At 42.5% G+C, this 26,841-nt stretch overlaps 1 protein-coding gene across 4 annotated transcripts in view; it reads right to left on the bottom strand.

Moving 5' to 3' along the window:
- LOC107273155 (protein slit) overlaps window positions 1-26,841 on the bottom strand; it is a 135,657-nt gene that overhangs the window by 21,048 nt on the left and 87,768 nt on the right. Inside the window, exon 1 of one of the 4 annotated variants that reach the window (XM_025089680.1) lies at window positions 18,472-18,490. The exons of the other annotated variants lie outside the window; for them this stretch is intronic. The gene's annotated coding sequence lies outside the window, so the exon portion shown is untranslated. Of the gene's footprint in view, window positions 1-18,471; window positions 18,491-26,841 lie in introns of those variants that run through there. 4 annotated transcript variants of the gene reach the window in all.

Genomic DNA, 26,841 nt, shown 5'->3' on the forward strand with positions numbered 1-26,841 from the left:
ATTCGTTTCAAAGAAACTTCCTGAATTGTGGATATATATATATATATTCACAGTGTGTTATTCAGAGCTATTGTGTCAGCTGATGATGGTTCTACCATAGGAATTGATAGGAATCAATTGAACGTGCTAGATTTAGCTTATATTTATATATATGTATATATACAGTGTGCACGAGTTTATATATATATATATATATATATATATATATATATATATATATATATATACATATTTAATGTGTTATCCAACCGAATATGACAAGGACGTCGTCAATACACCGTATAGGACTTTCCCTAAAAACTAATTGCATCGAAGCTCGTCGAAGCGTAACTTTAAAGACGAAATTGTCTTTCTTATGTCTTTTTCGCTCGCTCCACTTCGTCCTCTTATTTTCGAATAATGACGGCGCCTGTGCTCTTCGATCGTGAACGTACATCTTCCTGGGTTCTTCTGTGGCTCTGTGTTACCAACGTAAGAGGCACAACGGGGCTAAGTACAGATTAGATAATAAGGGACTGCGGTCTATCTGCGCCCACACGCGAAGAATAGTTAAGAGGAGAAAGCTCATTGGCCGACGGATTAATGGTAAATGGATTCTTGGAGAAATTGAAAAATACCAAAAATTCTTGTGAGTTTTCAGCGCGATTTGTTTTACCTTTAATTTTTGGGTCGATCTTTTTTTTTATTATCCTCTATGTAAAGGCGACGTGAAACGTATGTGAAAATTTGCCATTTACCAAGTATTAAAATTTACGCGTGACAAATGATTGGAAGTTTCCTTTGATCGAATGATTTTTCATTGATAATCGTTATTTCCTGATATACATATATATATCGGTTTATTGTATTTCACAGTAGGATATAAAAGTAAGTAACTTTTACGAGAAACAATTTCTCTTATCTCGCATGTTTGCACGTTTATGGCCCATATAGCGTAATCATAATAACCTGTAAATCTGTTTCTATAGCCCTTTCGTCATTTACATCCCACGTTAAGTCCACAGCCGTTTCATAAACATACCGATCCGCTATGGGCTCTTTTTATCAATATCCCAGCATCTACAAAAACTATTATCATCATCATTGTCGAAGATAATGAAGTGAATTTATACAGTCATAAGTCAGTAGGCGAGCACGTGACTCGCAGTCTAATGCCAACTGATACCAAAATATCGTTTCTAAAATCTAGAATCGCCATTGTGTGCGCTGGTAAATTTGTCTGGCCTGATGACGTATTCATATTATTATTATTATTTTTTATTCACTCCAGTTGGCAATGCATTAGGAAACAAACAATGCGTACGTGATCGTATCATGCCATAGGAGATTAGTCAGAGCCACCTAGTGTCGAAAGGTACACGGATCTACCATATGCGTATGTGATCGCGAATAAGTTGACGGTTTAATGAGAATTCAGTTGAGCAGTACCAACGGTGGGCCAGTCTGTCAAATATTCGAGAACAGCCAAAAATGTATGTTTGAATATAATATAATTATTATCATCGAAGATAATTAAGATTGCGAGTGGTGAAATTTTGTTAAATTATATGAAAAGAGTAATATTGAAAGTAAATTGGCGAAAAGCGTAGGGTACTTGAGGCTGGCGGTAACGTGGTCATCCAGTATAGGACAATTACAGCGGAAGCCTGTGGGAGACCAAATTGAATCGTAATGCCCAGGTGGTTTAAACCTCTTCTCCTAGGCAGCCTCCGCATTTCCTTTTACCTACCGACTACGTACCTCAGTACCGCACGGAGGCCATTATATTAAGTCGTTACCGAAGGTCCCATGGGTGACCTCCATTCGCCGTGTTTCTAATAACGTAACCGGAGTTTAATGGCGATATTATAACGAACGTTCTATAGGATCCTATTATAGACGTCAGGACGTGAATCCTCGTCGCTACTTGTATGCAGCAAGTGTCTGATATTCCTGTTGGCATTACTGTCACTTTTAATGTTGCCAACCTCGATAATAGGTACAATCGAAAAATACGTATTAACGTAACTACAATTCTTTTTTGTCGTATGACATCAAATAGTTTAGTGCTATCGATAATTTTCGAATTTCTTGTACTTTTCAATTCCAAATGGACGAATTGAGGATATAAATGTTTGGTTGACAAATGTGTAAAATTGATCTGTAAATCTTTATTGCAAAGGACCGAGACCCGTCAAACGGGTGCAGGTTGTCAGATTGAATTTTTCACGGTACGTTTATAACAGAAGTGTGCCAGGGCGTTTAGGTCCTTGCAAATTGTTGGCTTAAGGTCGTCTCTAAGATGAGAATAAGAAAGAAGAATTGAAGAAGGCAACGTCCGAAGTCTCGGTGACGTAATCCGAGTCTCCATCTGGCTTTATGGAACTTTAATCGACGCTCCACCGGCAGTCCGATCAACGGGTCAAGTCTTGATTCGATGTTCGATAATGTTAATTTATCTTGGATACCAGCCTTGCTGCTTCAGGTTCAGGTCTCGAGATAATGTTTTGGGCCAAGGCGCGTTAATATCCCGCTGTTCGAATTGAAAGCCTCCGAGACGCGGCGCTGCGAGCGCCGCGGTACGCGGAGTAACTATCAATAGCAGTGCCGTGAACGTAGGTACCAAATATAAATGTCAGGAGGGCACGAAACTTTCTTTCGAGTATCAATCGTAAAGGTACGTTTCGAACTTTATCGCGTGGCCATACGATTATCATTTACTCCCCAATCCTCTCGAAGATTTCAATTTTAAATGCGAATCCATAAACGGCAGTGCATCACGGGATACGTAAAAATCGTGCACGACGCCATCTTTCTTGGTCACCCGGTTCGCGTCCGGAGATTAGGTAATCCTTTCTCAACGTTTCAAGTGCACGGGTCAAAGAACCGTTTCTCCTGCTGAGCGTGATCCGACGATTAAATTCGGTCGTTACTTGAAGATAGACACGCACCTTTGTGATAGCTGAACATAGAAACGGTGAGACGGTCCAAACAAAGTGGCAAAGAGAGTAAAGACGCGAGACGGGTACCGTGCATTAAGGATCCTTTGGGCCCTCGATTCTTGAGGCTATCGTAGTCAGTAATGGCTGCTTCGGATAATACGAAGAAGACGAGAGCGCCACGAGTACCACCGGAAGTGCGAGATCAAAGCGTACTTCCTGGACTTTCGGGATTATCCTTCAAGCTATCGGACACGTCAAGCGAATCGACCTCTCTGACTCTTAACCTAGAAAATTGAGAATGCATCGCACTACGTAGCCGCAGCGAGAGGAACACGTTTCGGACGAGTTTGACTTTACCAAAGGAATACTTATTCATGGACGTTTGATCGTCCGTCTTGGATTCTCGAAATTTTCACTTGCCCGGAATCATCACGTTCCACGCGGATCCCACGAGCGGAGCAAATGCTCAGGATGCTCGCTGACTCGTGAATTTCTTCGAGTTGGAACAAAACGAGCGTCGCTCCTATAGTCGAGGGTGCTAAACGTGCACGGGGGTTCTGGGAGATGTACATAAGAAGCTGCCTACAGAGGGAAACGTACTATATGCATATAATATATACGTGCGTGTATACGAAGGGCGCATAGAAACAAGCCGAAGCGCTATTTATTCGGTCTATACTATTACCCTACATCCCAACTTCACGACAATTTGCGTCTCGTTAGCTCCCTCAACAAGCATCTAGAATTTACGGATCACCGCGTACTGTAGGCGAGCAGATAATCAAGATGAATCTTAATATCAGATTTGTGCGTTATACGGTAAATAATTTCCAGCAATGTCAATTAACCGTGAATTGTGTGATTCGTGTTGAATAAAAAAAAAAAACATTTTTTTCCTCCCCCCTAGGAACATCGAAATCTGTTTGTTCCTTCTCGTCAACTACGAAAGGCGTTTGCAAATAATCCTGGCTCGGCGAAGCGTCGCCCAGTTGAGAACCGCTGCATAATGAATGTGGATAAAAGAGATTAGATGGTTGAGCGGACGGCTCAACTCCGAAGGCATAACTAAGGTTTCACTTCTTCCTCGGATCTCTCGTCCTGTTCCGTAATATTCTGCGCTGATGCTGCACGCGCTCTCTTCCCCTTCCTTGTTTCTTGTTTCGCATCTTTCATCTGTCTCCCTTTCTCACTCCCGTCATAGTCGTGCAACCCCTCTGTCTTTTCCATTTGACTCTCCCCCCACCACCCCTGTCCCAGATGATAACCAACTAGATCGTTACCCCATAAATGTTTCCGTAACGGAGGAAGACTCTCGAGTTTCTATTAAATTCGATTAGCTCAGCCGATGTGCAATTTCTATGCGAGCGACGAAAAATTGCTTTTGAATATCCTGAAGAAGAAAAAAATTGGCGAGACGAATTTTTGATCGGCGGCACGTAAATCGGGACTTTTTGCGACTCACGTAGTTACGGAATCGTTGGCAACAATTTATTACCGTTTTATTTACATGGGAGACACCGACGCGCTGCCCGGGAACGAGTCGTTCTCTTTTTTTCTCTGTCTTGAGATAACCTCAAATATATGTAAGTGCGTGGCAAGTGATTTAGCGCGGGTGCCCGTGAGTTACGAGGACGTCGTGACGGCAAGAAAACATCGGAATGCGCGGTGCGTCCCAGTCATAACACGACATAACGTTGGCTTTATGTTTACGAATAGTCTGGCGCGTGTCTTTCATTGTTTCACTGGGTGGGTATCGGCTGACGCGAAGGATCAAGGTAGCCAACGGAACCAGAGATAACTAGGGTTCACGAATACTGTTCGGGTGTACTCTTGTCCTGTGGATTGACTGTAGATCAAGCGATCTTCGAACGGGTCCCTTTGCAAGTTCGGAAGTGGTACCTGGATAGGTAGGAAACGTCTAGATACGTACTTTGAAGACTTGGCCGAGTCGGGTTAAGTACGATAGTTCGCAGAGAACTCTCGAGGCGAAACTGGGGAAACTGAGTCTCATTCAATTGGCAGTTTCGCCTTTGAGACTGCAGCTCCTGCACCTTCGTCCGGCGATCTCCTCGAGGACTCGTTTTAGAAAACCGTGTAAAATTACGTTGGCTCTCCTGGTCGCCAATGCCAATTCGGAAGTTCGAGGCGCGAGTGCAAATCCAATGAAGCCGGAGACGCCGAACGGCCGGGATCAAAATACACGAGTCCTCGGAATGGCCGCGCACCTGCCGTCGACCAAAGGGAATCCTAACCGAGTGAGGCCTCGAAGGCTAGCCCGTCTAACCGGTATTGCCTTGTAAAATTCTCAAGTATGCACTTAGTGCACCGAGGTATACGGGGTGTGCCGAAATAAAATATGCAACTTCCCGTTTAACGAGCACCGGAGAGAGAGGCCGCCCCGTCACGCTCCGCCTTTAACTTTTACGCTACTCTCTTTATACGAGTATCGGCCTTATTATTGGCTTTGGGCTTCGCTCGACTTCGGCTTAGTTCGGCTCTATTAATCGTGCCGTGCACTATTTATTGACAAGAACTGTGGGCCTCGAGATACTTTCGGCTATACCGGGTGACCTAGTCAGATTCGCACTCATTATTTTTCTCTTTCACGTAATATCAGCACTGGACTAGGACGATGAGATGGGTCGTGACGGAAAAATGGAATTTGTTTTTTGAAAACTTGTTTCCAGTGCTAAGTTGAAGCGCATCTCGTTACCTTATGTATTAAAGGTAGTACGGCGATCAGCGAGCTTGAATCGCTGCTTGAAAACGGCACTGTAGAGGGAAGGTAAGACCTATTTATTAAAAAGTCAATTAGCTACCGGACGCTAATTACGTTTCTCGCAAGACTTCACCTGCGTTATATATATTTCATGCTGGAAACTTATCGGTCTTGAGATATAATGTCATTTATTTAACGTCTCTTTTGTCGTTTCTAGTATCGTTTTCTTCATTTCTCGTGGATTCTCCTTGTTTTTGAATTCATTTCTACATTAGCGAAATTCATATTACGCGGGAAATACGAACGGCCAAAGACGATTGACATTAAGCGCGGGGCTCCGTAAGGAATGTAATTTTATGTTATTTAATGAAACGAACGGACTTGAGAAATAATGTGGTATTGACGCTTCGCTGAATATGCAATATATTAGTAGAAACCAATGAATGCCATTACGTGGAAATGAGATCATAAAGTTACTTTATTATGTAGCCACTGCGGGAAGAGTGTCATTAATAATCTGTTCGAAGTAACTAATTAGAGGTTCAGGTGCGACTGGATAACCCTCTCTACTAATAATAGATATTTTCATTATACGGTTACTTCGTGCACACTCATTCATAATAATTATTATTTTTAGCCTGATTAAGAGATATTTACTGGTTACGTCGTTAAGTGCAACGAATTGCAGTATTGTTGCACACGAAATACCTGAATTACTTCTTCCCGCTTATAAGACATAGGAATGTACAATGTGGTTTGCCTTTTTGAATTTTTACAAAAAAAAAATTTCTTTAATAAAAAAAATATCCACTATTCCAAAATACGCGCCAGTAAATGTTTGCAACGAGTGTGCGGTGCAGTGCACGGTATAAATACACGATGCACATTTTCCTGCAAACCATAAAAATACCCGACCCCCCTTTTGCCACCCTTGTGAAAACGTTTCAGAACTTCATGCAGCTGCGCGGTGCGTCGGCGTTGACTTTGCGAAGATTCGTAAAGTGTCTAACGACCATTTAATATTTTTCAAACGACCAGGTGCATGCTGGGTAAATCAGCTAGGTTTTCCTTCAGTGCAACGCGCACTAAGCGCAATAAGCAAATAACACACGTGAATGCGCTAAAAAGCAATACCCAAGTTAACACGTGAAAAATTTGAAAATGTTTCACCGAGTCTCGCAGTGCCATAAAATGCTATACACAGTAGCTTAGGTAGGTAGGTAAATACTTAATGACTCGTAGTCAAGTTACACGCGATTCAGTTTGGCACATCTGCGGACGTACGTACATGTATATCCATACCGCAGATCCATATGGTACAGTCGTCCGCTAGGATAATTCAGTAGGACCCGGTATAACGACTGACTGTACCTAACAACACTGCTCCTCCGGTCTCGCAAAGACAGATTACAAGTGGCCTGCACCCGAGTTACTCATTGCGTGCGGCTACTGGTTTTCTGGCAGTGCCAGACCTGCATCCGAACATGCAAGAAAAAAGAGCCTTGCACTTGATGTAGGTACGGATAGTCAATTACCGGACGTTGCTACCGGACTAAGCGATATCTCGTATTCGAGGAGTCGACTGTACTTTCTGTACGTCTTTAGATACGTAAGTGCCGGCAAATTGCTAGTAAGACGTGCCTCGCGTGTTAATTCGTATCTCGACGAAGTAAATGGTAAATTAAAGTGCGTTCGCGTATGTATACACAATATGAGAATATCCATAGGTAATTTATACACCGTGTTTACTTTTTCTAGACAACATTTTTGTTTCTTCATTCTTCATTTACCTCGAAAATTCATGTTTGTTTGCAAAGAGAATGTTTTTTCTTTTCGCATCTTTACAATTTATCTCACAGGGTATACGTATATGGTGCTCTGATGCATCGACACGCGGGAACAACGGGTGTACCCCCCATGACGAAGCTCGTGGAAAAACGACTAGAAAAAAAAGTACATTACGATCACGCTAAACATTGCGTATGGCCATCGGCATAAACACTGGGCGAATCATTACGATATGGCGATCGTTAATCACGATACTCGTGGAGTATAGCATGGCGAGCCATAAAGAGACTCATAGGAGTGGCCGTTTTCTATATACCTATCGTAACCCCATAAAGAATGCCTCATGATATAGCGATACCGTTGACTGATTAGCAAAAATTTATTTATATTGGAAAAGCAGTTTTGAAAGAAAATTTTTACAACTGGGAAATTTTATTGATATCACGGAGACGAATGACGAGAAAAAAATAATATTGATTACGTTTATCAGTGATATGTCTGCATATTGTCAAATTGACATAATTACGTGATTTTCGATAATTACGAAAAATAGTCGCGACTATAAACTATTAATTGGGCATAGGACGTAACAATGTACGTATAATCGAAGGTATTTCCTCGTTACGAATTTATGATCCGTTCCCCTTTGATTTACGATCCCTCACCTTTCCCTACGATCTACGATCGATCTACGTGGATCGTCCAGCAAACATTGGCCACGGTTTAATCGGTATTCACGTACGAAGTAGTATTGGACGGTACAACCTCTTTCGGATAATTAATAGCCAATCAGCGAGCGTGCCCGCTGAATACTAACGCGATGAAATTCAGGGCCGCGCCTACTTCAATAATGTTTGGGTAATATGCAAGGGCGCGTGTACGCGTGCATACGGCTTTATACAGACCGTGTAAATACGAATTTGTAGCAGGAATAAAAACATATATATTTCGTATCTGCTTATGCATACACCGTAGCACTATCTTATACAATATTATTACACTACAGGGTACCGAGAGAAATCACAGGTTACCCTGCATCGTCGAATCGCGAACTGCTGCATTAATGCACCCGAGCGTACGTCGCAATTTCGTACCATTCTGGGACATATGCATGTACGAACGTAATGCTCCAGCTACGAGTAAAGTCACATATGTATATTACGTAGAACACGTGGCATATTTCGTATCCACGAATTCGGAACAGTTTATCATAGTTTTCACGTGTTATCGGTAACAACGATATTTCCCGTACTACCGGGTGTCTTTCGAATAAGGGTTCTTGCTTAATTTACGAAATTTCAACACCTGCTAATACAGTTTGAATAAATACTGTATAACGAAACGATGCAAAGTGGTGATGTAATGAGCTTTTATATTGACGGTATAGCCTGCAGCACTGAATTCGAAGTTGGAATATCGTTGGTAGGGCGGGAGGGGTTTTTGGGGGGGATCGAGTAAAAGTTTATCGGAGTCGTTCTCTCGGACGCGGTTGTTGATTGTTCCTCGTGTAATTATAAGTTTCACTGAAACTCCTATGGAATAATTATTAATTACCCCACCACAGACTCCTCCCCCTCTGGCCCATGAATTCCTTCAATTTCAGGAAATGCGTTATATCGTGCCTTCGCTTCCCAGCTCTCATATCCGTTTGGGTCAGTTACCTCTCTACGGGTGACGATATTCGATATACGCAATTCGCTCGAGATGATTGTTCGATTAGTCGTTGTATCTGGGTAACGACAATTTGAATTAATAAACGTATCTCATTCGTTAGAATTGACGCGATGTCGAACAGCTGATAAATTTCGAATCCTTCGTCGAGTTACGACGGTATGCTCGTACTGGCATATAGCTTGTGTTCGTAGCAGTATGTAGCGGCCCATCTACTTTCGTTGGACGTACTGCCAGCCAGGGGTAAACGCCTCTATGTACCCAGACACTCATCCCGGCCAACCTGCATCTCCATGTAAGAGCATCCATCACACGTAGTGACAATATTGGCATGATAATCGGAAGGGATTCGGTATGGTTCGCTGCGTGGTCCATGGGACAACACCCTAGCTATCTGGCTATACGTATGTATCCAACCCCTATGAGGGTGGGTACACCTAACCCGCGTAGGGGATTGCAATGTACAGTGCGGCAGGGTGAATCATACTTCCCCTAGAGTATAACAAGTAATTCCGACACTTTGCACGAGGCACCCCATGCTACGAAACCCATATCTGCATGTATATCAGCCATAGGCAGGTATAGGATAATCTTTTCGTCGAGAAGAATTTTTTTTCTTACACCTTGCATTTTTGGTATACGTGTGCACGTAAGAGCTCTTTGTGGGGTTTGGAAGTGGGTGGAGTCGGCAATCAGGAACAAGAATCGAAAACGCGAAATTCGACGTGGATTATAAATCACTATAGGCCCTTCTGGCTTAACCGCTCAGACGATACCTGAACCCCGTGCTGTTCGTGCTTAATCAATTTAAGTGATTTTACTGGCAAACTATACACATCCAAATTTTACAGGGTGGTCCATTCCGTGTTGCTGCGTTATTCCGACGTGGCGTTACTCCTTGGCTCTCCTTAAATTAGCATATTGATTACGGTGAAAGTTCTAACTAGTGATTTATCAATTGGTCCAGATGCTGTAAGATATGGATTGTCGTCGTTATTAAACATTTTTTTTAATACACTTTTCTTGTACACGCACACACGAGATACCTCGTTATCTTCAAGCTGTCAAAAATTTTACCAACGACAACAATATAACCGACCGCGTGGACGTTATGAAAATTAGGCTATACCGTTGGAATAATTGGAGGACGTAACGCGGAAACTGGTTCATTATCAAATTTTCTATGTAACAATGGCACGTGTGTGCTTTATCGGATTGTGACGTGGTTAATTCTCTACTTCTGGTATTACGCGAGCCAGAGAAAATATTCCAACCCCGAGGGAGGAGTTTGGATATGTATCCGATGGGTGGTGGGTGGGAGGGGAGGGGGGGTGAAATTAGATTAAAAACATTAAAGTCACCCTCGCAGCATACACCGTGACGATACTCTGCTCCCCCACTTCACCCCTTCTCTGTACCACATATATGCATGAACATGTTCCACCGTACAGTCGCAGGATGATTGCGTTTGGGCAAAGTGCAAGCGCGTCGGACCGCGTAACGAAATTAAAGTCGTGGAGACGCGCGGAATTTAAACTGGGATTCGATCGACTAAGGTAAATGTAGCGTGGTTGATGGATAGTCTTGAGAATTCCTATAGTCCAGGCCGATACTATTTGACATTCCCATTGGTTTACATTGGACAATGAAATCCCCAAGCCCACATACGGATGCACGGGGCAAACAATAATTTTCGTCTTATAGACGTTAATCCGATATCATGAAAACGTTGAGTATACGGAAAAACACCATACGCGTCCGAATGACTATCTCGCATCCTTCATTGGTCCATGGTGCAGCATGACACATCGTAGGAGTAGACGCACGTGTCTCAGCAGCATACTTAATCTCCGGGCGACTCCCCACGGACTCTCCCCATAAGGGATGTATATGGGAACCACCGTGCCAGGTCCCCTGGAATATTTTCACACTCCGAACAACGAGATTCAGGGTGCCCCGTTATTTTGAGGGGGGCACCATAACGCTACGGCACCCCCCTCTCTCCCTCGACTAGGTCTGTTTTGTAACTATTTTCCGCCACCTTCATCCCCCATGCATTCTACCACTGGGCCAAGACCCCTCTGCTCCACCTCTGGCCACATACGCTTCATGACTATGTATCTCGTCGAAAGGGGGACACCAACGGGGAACTCCATGGGGGGTTGAAAATATCGAGACATACGCCTGGGGATTTTCTATAAGGGGGGCGTCACGACGTTAATGGCTCGTGGGGTTCCCGAACTTTGGTATCGTTTCTAATTCACGAACTGCGCAGCTATGCTCACGCGTTTTCATAACGCTACCGAAATTCAGGCGCGTTCTCATTGCCCGTCGTCTGTTATAATTTTTACGGTACCTTCGTTCGGGAATCGGCAGGACGCGAAGGCTTCGCCGCAGGCGCGACGCCAGCGCCCGTGTGAATCAGGCCCGAATTATTCGTCCCCCGTTTATCGTTAAAATTGTAGCCTCGCTACGTACACACGGTAGCACTATTGTACCGTGATTATGTCGCTGCATTATGTATCAGCCCGGACCTGTATTCATGTATTCATTGAATAATTGTGGGATGCGTATCTCTGGCTGGAGGAGAGCCGGGTTCTTTTTTTTTTGTATTCTCTAAAGGGACACGCCTCGACGATCTTTCTCGTTACTTGAGAACTTCAGACTTCATACGTCACACTGTAGACGCTGGATTTAAATTCACGTACTCAATTTTCTAATCGTGCACGTGTCCCTCGACTTGACGTTTCTGGTCGGTACGATCTTATCGAAATTTTCAACGCACCGGTTATGCACAGCTCGAAGGGGCTGGGAAAATCGGCATAATCGGCGCTAACGCTCTTTCAATTAATTCCAACTGTGTCTGCTGATACAAGGGAGTATTAATTTCAGGACCGTACTTGATTACCATATAGACGAGTGTTTGTCGACCTTATCTATCAGACGTACGTTCCGGCAGGGTCGAAATGCCCGCTTCGACTTCACTGTTTGCCTTAAGTTTCTGACAGTCTTCGCCACTGTGGAAATACCGGAAATTTTAGATTGAGAAAAGGAACGATGAGGCGGGATAAGGAAGAGGAAACTTGAGAATCGTCTACGTATGATTCTTAGTAGCCAAGACACGTGCTCGGGAGCCTTTGTGTCCCGTAATAATAAACCCTTGAGTAACTGTAGGGTTGAAAACGACACGGGGTGGGTTTGAGTTTAAAAATTCATTGCTTTTCGCTATTTACAAATAGAGCATTGAGTCTATGCCCATTGACTGTACGTAAAGCTTCGTACGTCAATGTATTCAGATTATTTTCAGTTTCTGATTAATCTGGACCACTTTTCGCTATCGGGTTAAATCGAATCTTCGTTTATGGGTAATTTCAAATTTGTTACCCCTACGATGACCAAAGACCCGATTTGATTAGATTGCCGAGTCATCAATTTAAATCGGATGATTTTATATGAAAAATAGATTAAATTTTTTTTCTGATATAATAACCCTTCGAAAAAAAATTCGATGTCTTTGGGGTATCCATTTTTCACATTTATTTTACATATCACGTGGTTCTCAATGACTTTATTGCTACCTCGAGGGTTGATATCTTTATTGGGTGACGATTCTCTACCCACGTCGATTCTTCCTATAGGCTTATAAATAAGTGCATCTCTATTCTCCCGGGAACAGTCACTCTCAAAGGCTCAGAGGGAAGATGCTGATTCTTACGTTGATACTTTTCAAATGTTCGATTCTTATTGCGCAATATTTTATAAAGTAAAATCCTATTTAGATTTTATCTCGAGTAAGTAGGTATATGGCAGTGTTCAAGGATCAATATATATATATGATAAAGGTATACAGATACACGCAATATAGATAAGACGTATAAGATACGTTATACCTACATGCATATTCGTACAATGTGCATATACGGTGCCTTCTACTAATTACAAGTACACTCAAGGACCCGAGAGAAATTCGCATAATCGCAAGGTGGAAACTACACGAAGCAAACCGAATTCGCGAAGACGCCGCGAGGGTTAAGCCGCTCTCGCAGTGTCGCGTTAACATTCGTTTGTAGAATCTGTTAACCAGTATTGAAGTTCCTCACTGTGCCAATCTCGAGGCCGAGACAAGAAACGTGTCGTCCGTATAGTACCCGAGACATAACGTAAAGCTCAAACCGTGCGAAATTCTGTTGAGGATACGTAGCGACATTCTCTTTAAGAGGAAAAGCGACTAGTTCTATCTCTCTCCCTCTCCCTGGCCTCCGTATCAAAGTCCTGCGAATTTACCGAGTAATTCCAATATAACCCCATTTACCACCAAGAGGATCACGTACAACGATCAGACGTATTTCTAAGAGGTACATGTCGCAAGCAGAATCCATTAGCCGTATCTCTCGATAGTCTATACCTCAAGGCGGATAGACATAGGACTCTAGAAAATCAATATGAAAAGTGATACGTAAACTAATTTTGTTTTGCGTTAAAAAAAATTTCTATTTTTCAAATACTATAAATAATCTTTGTTTTCACCACACCCTATAGGCACATTGATAAACTTTATTTTACATACAGATATGCATATATAGCTATATTCCATACACTGTATCAAGATTCTTCACCCCTTACACGTTATACACGTTGTATAGCTTATACGCTATATACCCTATACCCTGAATGGGATACAATCTCCCCTGACGATCTTACGGCAGCAAGTGAACAGTTGGCGAACGCGCAAGTTGCGCCACTCGCGGCGGTACTGGCTACCGTTTGAGATTAGCATCTTTTATGCATATACAACCCAAGGTACCTACAGCTACCATGCTACCCCTTTACCTACAATCCCGCAACCGACTGACTCTTCAGCGTAACTCGAAATGCTTCATGCATGCTTGCCTTTATGTTCCGGCTTTGATTTTATCTCGAGTACACTCACTTACTTGTCTTCCACGTATAAAACCCCTGCCCTCCCTACCCTGTCCTAACTATACGGTATCCTTGAAAAATTTTGTCTGCGATTCTACCCCGCCCCCCCCTCGCTACTTAAATCCCCGTAACACTAAACCATATAAAATATGACAGATAAAAATATCATACACTAACGCTATACGCTTAATTTCCTGGGACACAGAGGCATGCATCTATAGTGTCTATCGAAATCGATCGTACAGCGAATTACAATTGAATCAATTGTTATATGAAATTCGATCCGTAATCGTTATTGATATACACGCGGTAGGAAGTTCATTTAATATAATAATTGTTGTAGGACGCAGTTTCCGTCTCGACTACACATATAGGTGATTTCCATTGTGGCGAGTTTGTAAATAACCGCAGATTGATCGAGCTAGCAATAATCATAATATCTACAAGACCAGCTTCTGCGTATACCCAGTGACGCATCTGTACCTATATATATATATATATATATATATATATCTCTACTAGAAACAGCTACCCGTACGCGCGTAACTAGCCAGAGGGAAGTATAGAGGCTCGGTGGGGCTTAACGAATTTATGAACTAGTTAAACAAACAATGAATATACGAGCAACGTTGACCCGCGTCACCGAGCGCGCACTCGAATTAATTTATGATTTTCGTAGCTGCAATTCCCGGTCGGCGCCAACAGTACGACTGGACTACCGGCTGTGCTTGTCTGACTTTTTTCTTTTTAATGCAGTCTTCATTAACCCAGTGCATTTTCTCCGTGACATCCGCGTAACCGCGTGTGCGCGTGGCTAAGGATTTATATTTCTCTATGAAAATGATCTCGCGCAATTGCGATCGATTGACTTTCGTTCCAGAATGCAGGTCGTATTACGATTACTTTTATATACGCTATAGAGCTTTCGCAGATGCACTTTGCCATTGCATACGTGCACTTTGAATTTGTTGAATACGTTGAATTGAATTGTCGTTTCAGTTCGATCGATTGTGTATACCATCTTCGTCATAATTCTACGTGGTTGTATGTACTAACGCGGCTATACTCTATTTATGCTTGAATCATGCCGGCTGTCCTCGTGGGGATAAATCAGAATTAAACTAGCGGGATGCGGGAACTGATTTGTTATGTAGTCGGGATATGTACTTACTGAAGTACGTGTATGTAGCTGAATATATATATATATATATATATATATATATATATGTGTGAGGAGAAATTCGAAAGATGAAAGATTGAGAGAAAATGCGTAAGAGATCTGGGACAAGACGTCTTATCGCGTTGTGATGCTTCTAGTAACGTGACGAAACGTAATCGAATCGGATGCAGTTCTACGCCGTCCTCTTTCGATCTGTTATCGCCAGCATCCAAGGGTCCAATCAAGCTGGCATTCAATGCGCTTGTTACGTGAGAGCCAGACTCTACGCCGGGCTGGATAAGTGTATTATCGAAATGTAGTAGTACCGTATGTACGTGCGTTCCTGGTACGTGTTGCGCGTACATATACGTATTTATGTATTATATACAATACGGTAGTATATATGCATATATATATGTAAAAGTTCGTATTTCGTATATGTAACGTATATGCTACTGGATCTATATGTTTACGTAGACCTATATAAAATTTATATGAATTGTATGCTGTTGTATGCACGTTATCAATGGGTATCAGCGAGTGATAGTGTGCAGATATTGATATCCCTGAAAGCCGATACTCTTGAAGTCTCGTGAATTCAGAAAAGACCGTCAGTAAAAAAAAAAGAATGAATATAGTCATTGTGAGGAGATATATGAATATCCGGTAGTGCGAAGCAATTATGATATACGTGTATATAAGTGGGTATCGATTGATTGGTCCATTCGATGATGCTGGGAATCGAATCCGCGTACCAAAATCCCTGGCCGCTATACATTTGTCAATATCGGATTATTTCGAGCTGTCAAGAGAATCGGCCAGTTGTTAGCAATTTGTATGACAGTTGACAGGTGCCGCGCGGTGCATGCCCTAACTGAAAATAGAATTATTTCTCTGGATCGACGAATCTGAAGGGAGATAGAAGAAAAAAGATCGGCGAAAATTAACAGTGAAAAAAAAATTTCGTTTTTCTTTCGAACGCTCAAGTTGAGTTGCTCGGATGAATTTCTTCCTTTTATCTTTTTTTTTTTTTTCATTCCAAGCGTAGAGAATTCGGGTGAGTTTTCAAGCGTGTAAAAAGCACGAGAGTTGCCATCCGAAACTCTACGCCTCTTGCTCGCAAGAGCTTTAACCTGCCCCTCCTGTTAAAATGCACCCTTATTCGAAGTCTGGGGTTGCTTGCGAACGCACACCGATACCACTGCGCCTGTATACTATATCCAGGATAGCAGTGCGGAAACTGTAAATGTAGGGGTGGTACACACCCATCCCTTCCCTATCACCCTCCGACCTCCCCTCAAGGCTCGAGAGTGTTGGATAATTCTGTTTTAGTTTCGCATTACATCGATGCTCGGGGTGGCTGCCGCGGTATTCAGGGGTTGAATTCCCATCCCTTACTGCACTCCATCCCTCTTTCTCATTTCTCATTCCCTTATTCCGTACGCCTCTCAGTTTCTAGGATTTTCGTTCTAACCTTCCCCCACTTTGCTACACCTGTCTCTCTTCATCCAAGCTGCACCTCTTCTCTGGACTCTCTTTTTTCTTTCATTCTCTCGCAGCATCCACTCTCTCCCTCCCCTCCTCCCGCTACCGTCATCCAGCTACGATTCTCACGGCAAGAAAAGCTACTCGAATAAGAATTTGACTAATGTAATCACAGATGCTAAGAAGCCACTCTCGTCGGCTATTGTGAACTGTTATTTCGTTACACTTATTCCCCCTCGCGGTGGTCCATCGCGGGATGCTGTGAATAACGTGTACAGAAAATGGTAACGGTGGCACTTTTACTTTGGAAAATACTTTGAGGGATTTTCAGAAAAAAAAAAAATTTACATGACATCTGTTTTCTCGGAGACTTTATTCCCAGCTTCCTTAAATGCATACTTTCCTACACGCTGTAACAGATCTTGGCTTTTTGTCTTGTAAACGTTTTTTTTTTTTTTGGAATTTAAGTTTTTTTATATTCAACTTTGACAAGTGTATCTGAACGTGCTTTGGACTATATGAATACGCGCGTTAATGATATCAGGACTGTTTGTCAGTGCGAGATGAATTGGATCTACTGATCTCCCTTCGCTTCAATGAATCTTGGATCCCCCTAGTACCCTTCCCCCCCCCCCAGGCCCTTCTTCTCTTCACGTCTCATTTCGCTGCATCCGCACGAGTTTTTACTCTGACGAATAATCTGCCCGATGCATTGTGGATCGTATACGAAATCCCTACGTAGTTCGGCCAGGACGACTTTCTCGTTAATCCAACTGCGTGACTCACTCAGCTCCCATGGAATTTATGAGACCTTCGACGAATAAGCCCTGGGATTATCTCGGCCTGTACCCTCGCGCTCGAAAATAACCACGATTGTCGATTATTACTAGTCCTGGTTAGATCCACCGTGTCCCGTATTCCGGCGCCGATCCTTCAATTATTAAAGTGACCAATCGCTCGAAAGTGGGTTAAAATTTATTTAATGAAAAAAAATTTGTGTAGATTTTGTCAAATTTTCAAAATTAATATACGTAAAATTGTATACAAGAAATATATACTGCGCGCGTAATAGGACCCGTTCAAGGGTACAAAGGACCACGTATCGAATAAGGAAGCATATTCTTATCTTGGCAGGTCGATAAACACGATGATAATTCACCTGATAGAAATAATATTCCTACCTCGATAGTTGAGATTTTCTCTAACGTCCAGACGTCTACTCAATCTTTGTCCTTCTTAGAAGCTTTCGAGATTACGCTGGATACGTGGAAACGCGATACTCTGCCATTGTAGCGTTACTTTGTGGTAAGTTGAAGTACGAGATATCGTTGTAGCCCTATGGTATCCCTTAAAGGAATTAAATAGCAAGCCCACCTGCTCCCGGTAGCACCCACCACCCTCTAGCACCCACCTTCGTAACCCTCAACAAATCCAACGACTTCCCCAGGGATGAGTTCACGTATATTCACGTAGTAATATCCAGTGACGCATAGGTTGTCTACGTTACTGCAGTGCCGAGTCCCTTTGCTTCCCCAACCTTGGGCCACCTCGTCCATCACTGGTCCAGACACCCCTTGGCCAAAGGAGGCCGAAACGAGTGGAAGACAGGCACTTTTAATTTACCTGACGTCTGTCTGCCGTTCTGGACTCTGAGGATTTCTGTCTCTCGAACAAACCCCATTGACCTTTGAGTTCAGCATGGGGGTTACACTCTGCATATTTTATATTGCTATCACGCGGATATTTGATATTATATATTTTATTAGCAGCGAAAAAATAAAAGCAGAAAATCTCAGAGTGGAACATACCAAGAGAGTTGTGGGTACTGATGAAATGCGCTTGCTCTGACGCTGGTACAAACTTTTCTCTTCTGTGGGTTTTTTCAAATCATAGGGCTTTTCGGCATGCGTATTGCTTCCTATGCAAATCAGACAATCACGCGTGATACGGACACCCTGCTCGCCTGCCCATCAGTAGTTTAATTAGATTAGCCAGCCCCGTTCCTGCACACTGCACACTGGCAAACACGAAGTGACACGAGACGGGCTTGTGGGTTGGGGTTAGGTTCACTGCTGTACGTATAGCGCGAGAGAGAGAGAGAGAGAGAGAGAGAGAGAGAGAGAGAGAGAGAGAGTTGGTTCTCGCGCGCGATACGGCCCTCCCAAGCCGATGATTGGACACATTCTTCCTCGCTGCCGTCACGACGCGCCGGGACGTCGTCATTGTTTCGCGACAAATTAGTTTGTCAAAATTGCTGGCTGACTTGCAAGTTCCAGCACGTTCGAAACGTGTACTGCTCTATCGTTTCTGCTTTACAGAGGAGTAAACGTACGAGCTGTACGTACGCAATCGTTTTTTGTGTTCGAGGAATATAAAATGAAAGTAAGATTTTTTTTTTTTTTTTTTTGAAATTTTCCATCAGCCACCATATTTCTCGTAGTCTTTTCGTTCTTGATTCTCTTCCTTTTTCTTTCTATAGGGTGCGTACAAAATACTACATTCTACCGCGTAGACACGTCCCTTGGGGAACGTGACGTTTTTACGACAAATAGAATCTGCTTTCAGTCAGGTTGAAGATGAAAAGAAAAAGAAATTTTGCGAAAGGCAAAAGAGTCAGAAAAAAAACTCCGTAAGCTTTTGCGCCAATCGTGGGGTTCTTCTTCAGTTTTGATAGTAGTCAGGGGGGGGGGGCTGGACGTGGGGGGTCCAATTCACCACCTAAGAAATTCAATGTCTTTCCGTTTCATCTCGCGAGACACGCGTCCCGACATCAAAGTATTTTTTTAGGAATCCCATGGGGGTCCCAGTTACTTCCCATAAGGTCCGCACGGACCCCCTATAGGTAGCCCTCTACCTTTTCACACGGGATACGAGCAATGGACTATTTATTCCATGAAATTGGATATAAAGTTGAAAAATGGCAAAAGGGAAGTACTTTAAAGTCGTATCATCCCCCATAAGATTCCCTTTATCTATGTACCTATATCCGAATACCATTAACAGTCACTGTAACGCGAAAAAAAAAGCCAATGAAAATGAAGATAATCTAGCGGACGACGGTGTACGGCATTCGTAAACGGAAGTGATCGAGAATTTACTGGAAGGGATCTTCCGGTTGAATTTTATGGTTCGTCAATAATGTTGAAATGGGAATTGCGCCAAATCGGAAAGGAAACGCCGATGCAAGGATTCATTCGGGAAATGAATGGGCTACCCAGGAGGAAACAAGTAATAACCCATGAGGAACTTGGTTGAGATCGTAATTTCAAAAAAACTTTTTTTTACTCTTGCCAATTTGCTCTCTTCGTTATACATACCTATCTACTACTAGATAGTATTAACCGTTACCCGTATCCGTAGTATCGATACCATGGATACTGATAAAGGATGCACTTACTGCCTATGGACGCTACTAGGTAGGTCTATAGTACCTATAGTACGTGCATATAGGTAACGGAAAGGCGGCAAAAGCACGACGGAAATTGCTAAATAATTTAATACGCTCGAGCATCGATCATCTGTGTCACGCGACACGTGGTTACAACTGGTTTAACCTTTATGCCATGGAAACCAGCTTATACGACCTTACGATTAGGATAACAATTACCAGGACGCGATTAGAATACCGACTACAAGGATATGACGTCGATACCTTGACCTTAATCGTCTGGAAAATTGCACCTGCCTTTCGTAAATTCTATAAAATTCTTCGGGTGACGAGTAGACATTAAAAAAAATACCCAAAATTGAAACGACGGTAGGTGTTGAGAGTGTTAAAAAAATATTTTGCGAATTTACATTTTAGAAACGTAATTTTAGCTTCTGTCTGTCGATTCGAAAAATTGGAAAAAGGGAAACTGAAATTTTCGGGAATAAAAGTTACCGACGTTGGTATTAGGTACCGATATACGAACGCGTAGGTGTAGCCGTACAACTCGTGAGAAATTACGTTAGGGCTCGTTTCGAAATAGGCGAGGGTGAATTCGAAATTTCATCTCTTCGTCGATGGTTGGTAGGCCTGGTTCTTCGCGTGCGTCGTATTCATTGAATTTTGTATCTACGGGGTACAAGCCCTCGGAGCGGTCTGTTTCCTGCCGATGAAACTCAGAGAAGGGTTTCGCCTAGTTGCATAATTCAGTGATACCACCTGCTCGTACTTTTTTTTCTTTCTTTTTCGTTCCTTTTCTCCGTTACCACGTTCACGGTGCCCTCGGGAGTCCTCATGCGAATTTATATAAACACCCTGTACTTTTGGTTCTATATATATATGTATATCTGAAATTTACATGAAATTCCTTATGGGGATTCTACGATTGCTTTGTTTATGGGGAATTTCAAAAATTATTACCAACCTAAGAGGCTCCATGTAGCTCATATTGCAATTGGCAGCGTACTGGTCGTTTCAGTCGAATCATTTTTTGTCTTTACGGTGGACATGCTCCGGTTAAATCGGCTAATACTACAGGGTCCGATCATCGTTACAGTGTGATTTCATGTATTTCACTTGACGGTCAACCTGCTTGTGTAACTTGCTGAGACCTTATCATAGTCGAAATGACTATGGACATTGATAGGACATAACTCAATTAGACGCTTTGTTTGACAATGCTTTTAGAAACGTGAAAGCAGACCTGATAACCGGTTCACTCAACTTCTATTTGCATTCTAGACAAATTCAATTCCTACGGACAAAGCCAAAGTATTCTATGGGGATCTCAATTGGAGACTGACGGTTCCTATCGTGAGCACATATGCTCCATCGCAGCATACGTAATTGCATAAGTCAGGAAGGATGATGGAATTTCATTTTTTATTTACTATATAATGCATATACACAGTATAGAGTGTATTATGAAAAATAGATATATAATTTATTGATATCTGATCGATTTAGTATTAACATGATTTTCACGATCGGACGAATGCAATTTATCATTTAGCTTTTTTTCACGAAATTCCACAGGCACCCGATAACATCGGCGATAAGAATTACGATCTTGCAGAATAATAAATTGAGTACGGCATGACTTTACACGTGTTATGAATTTAATGATCTGATTTATGATCGTAAAAAAAAGGAGTGTCACATCTGGTTTAACATACACATAAGTTATTTAATTGCCAGACGAAACGAACGTTTTACACGTACATGGTTCATTCAGTGGGACACTAAACCATAGAACATTCATTGGAACCCTCCTAATGTAGATTAAACCAATTAGAAATTGCATTTAACGTTGAAAAAGGTGCAACAGCTTTTTTCACTTCAGTCACGAGACGAAAGTTATCGATGATTCACTGAAATTATTTTCGACCTAAACGAGCACTGATTTTAGTAGTTCACGTGTTATCGCGAATCAATCGGTGGAAATAAATAAAATTACGAGATATCAGCCTGGAGATGCACTTTGTATAATCGCAGCACTTATCATTAGCATATCAATTGACGAAGAAACGTGCTCTCGACGGAGATTCAATTTCGCTATTAAATCTTAGCCAGCAGCCCGATTAAATCGGCATACCAGTAATTATCAGCTAGGCGATCAGAGTTAATTGGAATTAATAGCATTGTCAACCCTGTTCCGATCGACTGCCCTCCGAATTGGGGTCTTTGTAATTAACGTTTGCCTATTTGCATCTATAGGATACAACCTGCTTCTATCTGTATACGGACATCGAAAATATATATATACACGTATCTATATACAAACAGCATGAGAATTCGAATGTAACCTGTGCCAATAACAGGTACAGTTCCATGCATACATCGAGTGTATGTGCATTTACGTATATTCTCACGTAATTACAATGCATTGCGTGACAAGCGTGTAAAAAAAAAAATTTGACCCCACCCGGACTCGAACCTCCGATCGTGATAATTCGAATGTTGATTGTAATTTCGATTGACACCATACAGTTTCTAATGACTAATTAAGCCACTTTGTTTAAATATACTTTTTTCCCCAATTTGTGCAACATACGAATATCATAACAAGGTATCTTATTTTTCTAGGTCAATCGTCTGCTGTCTATTTTCCGTGATAATTCATCACAAGTTACACTCGTTAAATAGTTCCACATAAAAGTATCAGGATCGATTGCGTCACTGAAAATAACAGACTGAAGCAAAGTTTTTTTTGGACATGGCCATTAATTTTTTCTTATTTTTCTTTCAATTCAAATTGCACGTGCTATGAAATAGCGTCGAACGGTACACGTGATCTTCGATACGTAAGAGCTATTCTAATACAGTGGTTTGAACTTTCAATTCCTCAAGGGACGATAAATCGAAAATTTAAGGATTGTTGATATTAATAATTGTATGATTAAAAGTGTCTTCCGTTATTCACGTATGATTTTCTTTATTAGTATTACACCTCGCTCTCATTTATATTATATTTGTATATTCTATACCGACTGTCGTACCTGTATGTACAGTGCACAGTAGCTTGATACGTTTTATTGTCACCCAGTATACAATACGGGGCATTGTCTTTCTACGTAGCTAGGCACGTGCTTCTTTGTCTCTTTTAGATTATCTAGAATCGTCAATATTTTTTATCTCTCTCCTAGTTCGTCTTTTACTCGCCAGAGAAGTACCTCGCGCGGTACAGTATTTACCAAAGTTTGCCAGTAGAACTTTTCCTCGTTATTTATTTCCCATAGGTCAGCCACACACTGGTTATCGATCTCAGGGTAGGGACAATACTTTTTTCACCGCGCTAGACGTTTTTCCGAAATAATCATAACAACGCACGTAATCATAACAATAGTCATAACTAACGTAGTCTCTGTGACAAAAGAATATGCGTAATCTAAGAAGTCCCCCCCAGACAGCATATATTTCTTAGTGTTATGTATACGTATAAAAAAGCAGCGTATAAAAAAAAATATAAAAGAATCAGCCGTCCGACACCTCAGACAGCCAACTGAGTTAGTTACTTTATCAGAATCCGTAAGTATGACCTGGAGGCGTTTTCGACGCCTTCGCAATTTCATCGTATCTCGGTACAGGGCACATAAGCGTACGTATACAAGCCATGTCCCGTTGGCGTCTCGAATGGGACGTCTTTCGGCGGCGTTAAAAAAAAATCAAAGGAGACAAACCTAATTGTATTCATTATAGCCATTCCCCACGTGTTTGACTCTGCCTCGTTACGGGGACATCGTTAACCGCAGTGGCGCGTTTGTTTTTGCTCGCGGCGGCGACACGTAAACCCGCCTTTACGGCTCACTAAATCTCAAATCAGCCACTTTGTTTGTCTCTGCTCTTCTGGGCCAGGGTTGAGCACGAGGGCCCGACTGTCGACTATTGGGTCTGACCGTCGCGTCTCGTCACTTTCGTTCACGCTGTGGTCGGCGCTATGTTAACGCCCGTATTCCAGTTTGCAATTGCAGCGAACGGGTTCCGCGGTCAATTCCGCTTCTCATTTCGCGACGTGAATGCAATTTTTTTTTTCTCAATCGCATAACGTTTCCCATCATACAACGAGTTTCCTTCACTTTTAAAAGTTAATTTTGCTTGACAAAAACAACCGTGTTCGAATTTTTTTTTTTTTGAAAAATAATTGAAAATTCTCATCTATTATTTTTCGTCAATATTAATTTTTTCACCTGTTTCGCGTTTTTTAAAAATCCCATTCTAGTCGGAATTTCGACATCGTGCTGCTCTTAACGTAATTGCATTTTTTTTTCACCTACGGTCCAAATATATAACATAGATATACGCAGCCGTCCAAAGTGACGTGACGTAACAGCGCGATTCAAAGCACACGGAATATCTTATGCTTATCTACACTGTCTGATACGCAGGAACATCAAAGTCCAATTTTACAAGAGTTTTAAGTGTCACTCGTATCCTGTCAAATATTCAGTCTCAGCCTGTACTTTTTTCTCTTCTTCCTCCTTTCAACCGGCAAACTGATAGACGTTCGCTGTACCGTACAGCAAGAGGTCCCAGCAGCCAGTTCGTTAAGAGATGCCCTGGATCCTTCCGAGAATCAGACTCGGTATAATTTATGTAATCGGACCGGTATCGTGGCAACAAATCGGTACCGAGTCGGCGTGTCGATACAATACAGAGCGGATTACATTGGTGGCTCGATACCTCTTCTGCAACGTGCCGTGGACACGTATATACATATAGTTATGCACGTGGCAACCGTATATGAATCTAATCGCATTACGATCGCCCTGTCACAACAGTGGATGGTTCGGTAGTAGTGATTAAGCCTAGTCCACGGGGTAAACGTACCGAAGCAGCACTCCTCGGGTTATCTCATTTATTTTTCCTCACATTTTGCTCTTTTCTCTACCGACGAAAAGAAAGTTACAAAAAATAATTCCAGCCGTACGAAACGCAACCATCGGCTGCGTCGAGTGAAACGTTACGTCGACTGGAAAGATACGGTAGAACCGGGTCGTACCTGACAATGAGAAAAGTATCCGAGGCAAAGGACATAGAAAGGCGCTGCAATTTATTGCAATCAGTGTCGCGCAACCGACGAGATACAATGGCCGCTGTTGTTAAGGGATGGTTAGGAAGGTACAGGACGGACGTTGAGGAGGTAAAAATCTTGGAGCCGTGGGTGGTTGGCAGTCCCGTGCCGTATATGGTGACGGAGGGTCATTCCGACCGCAGCGTGCGTGACCGTGCGCGGTTGTATCGAAGACGGCTTTTATTTTTTCTCATCCTTTTCTCTTGAATCATCTAGAATCTTTGGCTCGCAAAGAAGATCTGTACAGTGCTCGACAGGTTAATAAGGCGTTTAGGGTGTACGATTTAATAATAATAAAATTCTCGAGAATTTGATAAGTCGTATGTCCGTCTTTCTCTTGCACGTGGTAACGCCTATAAGTATGTCTCTCTCGCACTCGCAGGGGGTATGAAGAAATGCGAAAATAAGTGTATAAAAAGAGGGATACCCCTTTTACGATCCAACAGTACCGTCGATTAGCCGAACCTGAGTTAACCAGAGGGATGACAGCTGTCAATTATGACTGGTATCTTCACAGCCGAATGATCCTGCTCGACTAAACAAATATTAACACGTGTGTACCTTTCGAGCACTGTCGGGAGTGGGCATATGGGTTCGATACATTTTTTAATCAACTTCATTCAGCTGAGCTCGCGGATTGGATTTTAAAATTACCAATGTTTTCAGTTCAATGATCTTTCTTTAATACCGTTTGCTCGTCCACCGATTAACGTGGCCTATTCGATATCCTTGTACGAGAGAGCACGGTCTCGTAACGCAATCGACGGACGGAGAATAACAGCAGGATGTGGCGGAACACGTAAATAAGAAGAGTCGAGGAGAAATATGAAAATTTACGAGGATCGAGGTAGCAGCGTCGCTGTACCTCGACCTCTACCATTGCGAATCTACGTTACGACCGAACCGCCACTGCGGCTTGAAGACGAAGCATAAAAGTTGTGACCCCCCCATCCCACTGTCCTAAAAAAAGTACTTGTTAAAAAGAGAGCAAAAAAAGTTTTTCCCTTCTTTTTTCAAACAACTCACAACATACTTGCGTTAACATTCCCCATCCGTGGTTCCACGGTCTCGTTGCACAGTTTCAAGCCGCGTACGCAAATTGCGACGACGACGCTGCAATGCGGCTATCTCGGTCGAGGTTCGTTAGAACCGTCAATTGACGCAAATCGAATTAAAGCAGTTGTCTCTCTCAGACGTGGAATATCCAAGGGTCGGTTTGGCACGCGCTGAAACAGTCCCTGCAGTTCCTGCCTTTTCGGTAGCTGGTAGCGACTGCACCTTTGCTTGCTGAAAGAAAGAGGTTAGGGGAACGGAAAAGTCAAGAGAGAGATAAGGGGAAAAAAAAATAAAAAATAAATAAAGATAGACAAAGAACGGAGCGGGAGGAAGGGAAAAAACAGACTCGAGCGCAAAGTCGCTGGCGCGAACATCCGCCATATCCTCGGGGGAATTTTGATGAACGAAGGAGGAAATCAAACAGGCCTCTTTGCGTTCCCTCTTCGACACGGAGAGCCCCGTGCATGACGTTCCGTTCCCGTTCCGTTCCCGTTCCGTTCCCGTTCCGCCTGCATCTTCCAGTGTATTTGCTATGAAAACAGCTCGACGAACGCCTCCTTTGGCTTCTCCGCGTTCTACGAGCCGAGCGTGCATAATATTTCCAAAGCACGTATAGAGAGCACG

The sequence above is a fragment of the Cephus cinctus genome, unplaced genomic scaffold (genome assembly GCF_000341935.2).
Source record: "Cephus cinctus unplaced genomic scaffold, Ccin1 Ccin1_scaffold0087, whole genome shotgun sequence".
Classification (NCBI taxonomy): Eukaryota; Metazoa; Arthropoda; class Insecta; order Hymenoptera; family Cephidae; genus Cephus; species Cephus cinctus.